The sequence below is a fragment of the Hipposideros armiger genome, unplaced genomic scaffold (genome assembly GCF_001890085.2).
Source record: "Hipposideros armiger isolate ML-2016 unplaced genomic scaffold, ASM189008v1 scaffold_208, whole genome shotgun sequence".
In the NCBI taxonomy this organism is placed as follows: domain Eukaryota; kingdom Metazoa; phylum Chordata; class Mammalia; order Chiroptera; family Hipposideridae; genus Hipposideros; species Hipposideros armiger.
In genome coordinates, this window is record NW_017731558.1 from 1,785,498 (window position 1) to 1,794,202 (window position 8,705).

An 8,705-nucleotide genomic window follows, 5' to 3' on the forward strand; every position below is an offset into this window, starting at 1 on the left:
GGCTTAAAACAACAGAAATGTATTGTCTTACAGTTCTGGAGGCTAGAGTCCAAAATCAAATCAAGGTGTTGCAGGACCATTCTCTATCTAAAGTCGCTCTGGGAGAAATCTTTTCTTGCCTTTTCTAGCTTCTGAAGTTTGCCAACAATCCTTGAGATCCTTGGCTTGTGAAGTCATCACTCCAATTTCTGCCTCTCTTGTCACATGGCTGTTCTCTCCTGTATGTCTCTCCGTGTCTGTGTCTCTTCTCTTCTTACAAGGACAACAGTCATATTGAATTAGGTACCATCCTTCATGACCTCATCTTAACCAGATTACATCTTCAAAGATCTTATTTCCAAATGAGGTCACCTTCACAGGTACAGTGGTTAGGACTTCAGCATATCTTTTTGAGGGACACAGTTGAACCCATAATACCAGGTGACTTGACTAACTTCTGGTTAAATGAATGTGATAGAAATATGCAGGAACTTCCATAGACCTTTCTTAGGAAACAGCTGGTGGACTCCCCTTGATCTCTCTCTACCTCTTCCTCCATCCTGCTGCCCAGAAGTTGGATTTTGATGTTGAGGCCACACAAGGTGAAGCAACAATGTGGAGGAGCCTGGGTTTGACACAGTGTGGAGTATATTTCCAGCTCTGGACAGCCAATCTGGACTTTCACTTTAGAGAGAAATAAATTTCCAAGGGTATAAATCCCTTATTGCGGGGCCTCTTTCCCTTGTAGCAGAACCAAGTTCTACCCACCACACTTGGTGCTGTGCTGAATGTGGGGCTTTTCCATAAGGCTTGGTTTCTCCTTGGAGTTACCAAGAGGAAGTAAGCACAGGTCCTTTTGCTTTTAGATCTTCAGACTAATTGGGAGATTCTATCATGCACACCCCGTCTCAGGGATGATCATCAGTGCCTAATGTCTCTCTTCACTTCTGACTTTTCTCTCCCTTTCCTCAACTCAGAGGGTCTTAATCCCTCTTAGGGCAGAAAAAAAATTATTCTCTTACATATATCCAAATCTATGATTTCTGTCATAAACTACCTGCCCTAAGTTCCCTGGGGCTTTGACTTTTGAAATTCAAAATGTTTATTTCTCATCTAGAGGATGTAGTTTGAAAGTCAGAAATCCAGAAAGAACATTTTTTTTGTTCCTATAACCCCTTTCTCCGGGGCTGTGAGCCCAGACTGCTATAGCTGATATGCGAATAGAGCAAAGGTCACAAGGGACCAAAAATGACCTGGAATGGAGATACATTCGCAAATTTTTCAGATATGACCCTGCCACATGAGCATTCATGTCAAATACTGTCAGGAAATGCCAATGCTACAAAGAGGCTTTAAGAATTTCCCCCAGAAGAAGAGTGCTGTGTTCAAATAAGTTTGAGAAACATTCAGGACATTTAATATGCTGATATGCACTGTGATGTAGATAGACTGCAATGTATTCTAAATTTATCTTTCTCCCCAGAGCCATTTGCCAACACATCAAAGCACAGGAGGGTTCTGCATTCCGAAATGCATCTCTACACACGTACATATGTGTGCATTGTTGCAGAGACACGATGTGTCCAGAAGGAAACATAAGCTGGTACAAATGATGGCCTCTGGGGAGCCAGGGTTGGGAGTTAGACATTTTTTTTTTGCTATATACCTTTTGGTGTTTTGGGCCTATGTTTACTATATACAATGTATTAAAATTGATACAATAAATTTGTGAAATCTTTGAGGAGCCCTAAGCTGCATATCCAGTTGACAAACATATTTAACTGAATCCTCTTAAGAATGATAGCTGCTGCCCTTCTCTGAGGGTCATAATCAAAAAGAGCCTAGAGATCTGGTCAAGATGGCTGAGTAGGTAAATGCTGTGCTGACCTCCTGTGAGGATCACATCAAAATTACAACTAAACCACAGAACAATCATCATTGAGAATCGCCTGAAGTCTAGCTGAACAAAAGCCTTACAACTACGGACATACAGAAGAAGCCACTTTGAAACTGATAGGTGGGGCGGAAACACAGAACAGATGGGTCCCACACCCACGTGTGACCATTAAAAATCAGGAAGGTTACTTTGGCTGCGGAGGTTTCCCTGTCCCCCAGGGAATGAGGGTTCCCAGACCCACATCAGGCTCCCCAGGCCAGGGTTTCAATGCTGGGGAGAGAAGTCCCCATAACTTCTGGCTATGAAAACCAGCAGAGATTGTACCTGAGTGAGACAAGGGCGGCTGCATTCCCAGGCGCTCCTCTTAAAGAGCCTGCACACAGATTTACTTGCTGATGAACTACTTCTGAGCTCCAGCACTGGGGCAGCAGCTCGAAAGGCACCAGGAACATATGGGGAGGAACTGAATTGCCTGGCTTCAGAGCAACAGCTGGAGGGACAGCTTTCTCCCAGACAGAGGAGCTAGTAGAAGCCATTGTTTCTTTGTTGAACTCTCCCCATTCCCAGTGTGCAGACACAGGTTGCCACCACATCTGAGTCTCCATCTACCTGGCTAACACTGTTCATTTGCCCTGGTTCCCTGAGACCCTGCCCCATCCAACTTTCAGGCACAACCAAGCTGCTTCCAGTGGCTTTTCAGTATAAACAGCCTGTCTTAGCTCATGCTGCAGACTTTCCTAAGATCTCTGAAAAGTTCACAAAACCCAAACAAGCAGCATTTAGCTTCTGTGTGTCCTGTACCTCTGGCTGAGCAACCCCAAGCCTGGCACCAGTGACAGAGGGCCTGTGTTCATGGCTTGGCCTCTTGAGGTGCCTCCAAGCCCAGTGTGGGCAGTGGCCATCTGCAGATTGCTTTGTAACTCATGCCAGGTTGTCCCAAGAAGGGCCCATCCTGCAGCTAAACTTGGCCTGCAGTGGGGCTCCTCTCGGGGAGCTAGCATACCCAGTAGCCAGCTTCAGACCCAGCCGGAGCATCAACCAGCCTCCTCTGGAGACGACACACCCAAAGGGCACACTCGGCAGGCACCAGAGCTCTATTACAATGAGTGCTGCTCCATAGGGTCAGCCTCCGCACAGCAACTCCTCCACTGTAGTCACGACCAGTCCTCACAACCAATCACCCCGAGGGTCAATTTTTCCCCACTGATGTGCAAACAGCAACCAAGGTTCAACTACAAGAGAAGGGCACACACAAACCCACAACCCACACAAGGAACAGACCTGGGGTACCTAGCTCAGATGACCAGGGAGACTGTGCCACTGAGCCCCACAGCACACTTACTATGAATTAAGTTCACGAAATCATCCTAGAAAAAGTGCTACATATCTCATTGCTGAATATCATTAAGGTCACCTTTGAAGTACTCCCTTTGGGAAGCTATGCACTGATGCCAGCGCCTAATCCACCCTTCAAAGCAATTTTGGAACTTTTTTTCTGGAATGGCCATCAGAGCTGTTATCATATTACCCTTGATGTCCTGAATGTCATCAAAATGTCTTCCTTTCAATATTTCCTTTATCTTTGGGTAAAGAAAGAAGTCATTGGGGGCCAGATCAGGTGAGTCGGGAGGGTGTTCCAATACAGTTATTTGTTTACTGGCTAAAAACACCTTCACAGACAGTGCCGTGTGAGCTGTTACACTGTCGTGATGCAAGAGCCATGAATTGTTGGCGAAAAGTTCAGGTCATTTCATCTTTTTTACCCAGCCTTTTCAGCACTTCCAAGTAGTCAACTTGGTTAACTGTTTGTCCAGTTGTTACAAATTCATAATGAATAATCTCTCTGATATCAAAAAGTTTAGCAACATTGTTGCAACAAGTTTGCAAACTTAATTGTCTGACCTCGTATATGAAAAAATGTTCAACTTCACTAGCTATTAGGGAAATGCAAATCAGAACTACATTGAGATATCACCTTATACCTGTCAGAATGGCTATCATCAACAAGACAAATAGTAAAAAGTGTTGGTGAGGATGCAGAGAAAAAGGAACTCTCATGCACTGTTGGTGGGAATGCAGATTGGTGCAGCCACTGTGGAAAACAGTATGGAGGTTCTTCAAAAAATTAAGAATAGAATTACCTTATGACCCAGCAATCCCTCTCCTGGGTATCTACCCCCAAAATCTGAAAACATTTCTCCATAAAGATATATGTACTCTGATGTTCATTGCAGCATCATTTACAGTGGCCAAGACATGGAAACAACGAAAGTGTCCTTCGATAGATGGTTGGATAAAGAATTGTGGTATATATACACAATGGAATACTACCCTGCCATAAGAAAAGATGAAATAATGCCATTTGTGACAACATGGATGGATCTTGAGATTGTTATGCTAAGTGAAATAAATCAGACAGAAAAATTTGAGAACCATATGACTTCACTCATATGTGGGATATAAAACTGCAGGTCACACAGGAACAAGACAAGCAAATAAAGAAACAAAAACTCATAGACACAGAAAACAGTTTAGTGGTTACCAGAGGGTAAGGGGGAGGGGGATTGGTAGAAGAGGGTAAAGGGGGTCAAATATATGGTGATGGAAGGAGAACTGACTCTGGGTGGTGAGCACATAATACAATATATAGATGATGTATTATAGAATTGTACACTTGAAACCTATGTAGTTTTGTTGACCATGGTCACACCAATAAATTTTAATAAAAACAAAAAAATAAGTCATGGGGATGTAATGTACAGCATAAAGAATATAGTCAATAATATTGTGATAGCATAGTATGGTGTCAGGTGGTTGCTAGATTTATCATGGTTATCACTTCATTTTGTTTTTTTAAAGATTTTTATTGGGGAATTGGGGGATGGGAACAGTGTTAGGGAATTGAGGGAAGGGGAACAGACAAGTTGCTGTCCTTTTGTTCTTCAGTCTAGTTGCGGAGGACATTGCTTCACTGGCCCAGGTTGGCACCATCATTGCGCTCTTCCCAGGCGAGGCAGATCAGTCGCCGGCTTCTGGATGGCTGCTCATGGCGGCTGCTGGCCACTCACACTGGCTGCTGGCTACACACGGTAGCCCATGGCAGCCCACTGCAGCAGTGGCTGCAGTCTACGCCATTGCCGGCGACTCATGGCATCCCAGCTCCAGGTTGAGCTGTTGTTCAGCATCTTAGTTGTAGAGGGCAGTGTCACTGGCCCTCTTATGTGGGATCCGAACCGGGGCCCTCTGGTGTTCCAAGCCAGTTCTTAACCAATGCGTCACTCAGCCGGCCCATGGTGATCACTTCTTTAGGTATATAAATGTTGAATGACTATTGTGCACACTGAAACTAATATAACATGTATGTTAGCTATATTTTAATAAATGTGTTTTAAAAATATCCTTTAGAAACTCATCATTGAGCCTGTTGTAAGAATGACATTGAGAATGCAAATAGGAAAACAGAAAACCCCAAAGAAACAAAACCAAAAAGATGATTTAACTACTCTAGTGTGGAACTGTATCTATCAAATTTTTAAAAGCTCTAACTTGCAGCCAGAGTTGAGACTCACTAGGATTAAGAGCGATCTTTAAGAAGTCCTCACCCACTAGCCATTTCCCTTGTGTTGGATAAGGCACTAGGCACAGGAAATTCAAAAGTGAGTAAGAGTCAGTCTCTATCCTCAACTGGCTTTGGAGGTGGAAGTTGCTTTGTTCTGTAACAAAGACTTGTCAGAAAAGTGCTCCCACTCCCACCCCAGCGTTATGGTTTGCACTAGGGCTGGCTGGGGCTGGATTTGCCTAGAGAAAGCTGAACTGAGTTTAACAAGCCAGGCTTTGAAAATAAAAACTTCATGTCACCTGGGAGGCCTGAGGACAGCCTGGCCCTTCCAGGTACTTCTAAGAGACTCCACATTCTAGGTCACACTCTCAGGCCTAGGAACTGGAGGAGGGGCTGCTGGCTGATTTATAATCTGGACTTGCAATTGGAAACTTGAGTTGGAAGGGGAACTGCCAATCTATAGCCAGTTGGTTAGAAGCACAGGTAACAACCTAGGCTTGTGATTGACCTCTAAAGCAGAGGGCAGTCTTGTGGGAAAGAGCCCTTAACTTGTGGAACCTAATGCTATCTCCTGGTAGACAATGTCAGAATTGAGATGAATGTCACAGAGCTGGTGTCACAGAGCACGCACACAGAAACACACACACACAGTGGAACTGGGGTGCAGAACCCAAATAACTATATACCTAGAAGTGGAATTGCTGGATCATATGATAACTCTGTTTAACCCTTTCAGGAACTGCCAAACCATTTTCCAAAGCAGCTGTACTCTTTTACATATCCACCAGCAGTGTATGAGGAGTCTAATTTCTCCACATCCTCACCAACTCTTGTTATTATCTATATGTTTGATTGTACCATCCTAGTGTGTGTGAAATAGGATCTCTTGGTTTTGATTTGCATTTCCGTAATGGCTAAAGATGCTTTGCATCTTTTCATGCGCTTATTGGCCATTTGTATATCTTCCTTGAAAAAATATCTATTTGGATTCTTTGCCCATTTTAAAATTGGGTTATTTGTCTTTATTGTTGAGTTGTAAGAGTTTTTTCATATAATTTAGATCAACTCTCTTATTAGGTGTGTGATTTGCAAATATTTTTTCCCATTCTGTGGATTGTCTTTATGTTTTCTTGATGGTATTTTGAAGCACAAATGTTTTTAATTTTGATGAAGTCCAATTTACCTACTTTTCCTTTTTGTATCTTTTGGTGTTATAATTTAGAAGGCTTTGCCTAATCTAATGTTACAAAAATTTACTTCTATATTTTCTTTTAAGAATTTTGTAGTTTTAACTCTTAACATTTAAGTCAATGATTCATTTTGAGTTAATTTTTGTATATAGTATAAAGAAGGAGTCCAGGGTGGCCAGTTGGCCCAGGTGGTTAGAGCGTGGGTTCATAACACCAAGGTTGCCTGTTTGATTCCCTCCAAAACTAGATTGAAGACAATGGCTTGACTTGGAGCTGAACTGCTGGTGGGCGGCCAGTTGGCTCAGTTGGTTAGAGTGTGGTGCTCATAACACCAAGGTTGTTGATTCAATTCGCACCTGGGACAATGAGCCGTGCCCTCCACAACTAGATTGAAAGCAACGACTTGACTTGGAGCTGATGGGTCCTGGAAAAAACACACTGTTCCCCAATAAAGTTTTTTTTTGTTTTTTTTTATTAAAAAGGAGTCCAATTTAATTCTTTTGTATGTGGATATCCAACTGTCCCAGCACCATTTTGTTGAAAAATGATTTTTCCCATTGTTGTGGCACCCTTGTTTAAAATCAATGAACTATAAGTGTAAGAGTTTGTTTCTGGACTCTCAGTTCTGTTCCACTGATCTATTAGTTCTTAAACCAGTACCTCATAGTCTTGAATAGTTTAGCTTTGTAGTAAGTTTTGAAATCATGACTTTGTTCTTTTTCAAGATTGTTTTGGCTATTCTGAATCTCTTGAATTTCCTTATGCATTTTAGAATATGTTAGTAAATTTCTGCAAAAAAATCATCAGGTATTTTGATAAGGAGTACATTGAATATGTTGATCATTTGAGGGAGTACCTATTGCCATCTTAGCAATATTAAATCTTCCAATCCATAAACACAGTATGTCTTTCTATTTATTTAAGTTATCCTTAATTTCTTTCAAAAATTAAAAAAAATTTTCAGACTATATGTTTTGTACTTCTTTTGCTAAATTTATTCCTGTTTTTTATTATTTTGAACTATTGCAAATGGAATTATTTTTCTTAACTTCATTTTCATATTGTTGATTGCTGCTAGTATATAGAAATACAACTGATTTTTGTATATTGATATTGTACATTGCAACTTTGCTGAACTTTTTATTTGTTTTAATATTCTCAGTGGATTCCTTAGGATTTTCTCTATACAATCTCATGTCATCTGCAAATAGACTTTTTTCCCCCCACGTTAAAAAAAAAAGAGACTTCATTTTTTAGAGCAGTTTTAGGTTCACTGCAAAATTGAGAGGAAGGTACAGAGATTTCCCATCCACTCTCTGCCCTCCACATGCATAGCCTCCCCAACTATGAACATGCACCCTCAGAAGGGGACATTTATTACGATTGATGAAACTACACGGCACATCATCATCACTCAGAGTCCATAGCTTACACTAGAATTCATTCTTGGTGTTATACAGTCTATGGGTTTGGACAAATTTATGACATGTATCCACTATTACAGTATCATGCAGAGCAGTTTCACTGCCCTATAAATTCTCTGTGCTCTGCCTGTTCATTCCTCCCTCCTCTTCGACCCCTGGCAACCACTGATCTTTTTACTGTCTCCATACCTTTGCCTTGTCCAAAATGTCACATAGTTGGAATTATTTAATATGTAGCCTTTTCATATCAGTTCTTTCACTTAGTAGTATACATTTAAGGTTCCTTCATAGTCTTTTCATGGCTTGGTAGCTAATTTTTTTTTAGTGGTAAATAATATTCCCTTGTCTGCATGGACCATAGTTCCTCAATCCACTCACCTACTAAAAGACAACTCGGTTGTTTCCAAATTTTGGCAATTATGAATAAAGTTGCTATAAACATCCACATGTATGTTTTTGTATAAACGTAAAATTTCAACTTGTTGGGACAAATACAAGGAGCACCAATGTTGGATCATATGCTAAGAATATTATTTAATTTGTGAGAAACTGAGCAAACTATCTTTCAAAATACAATAGCTGCACCATTTTGCGTTTCCACCAGCAATGACTGAGAGTTCCTGTTGCTCCACATTCTCACCAGCATTTGGTGTTGT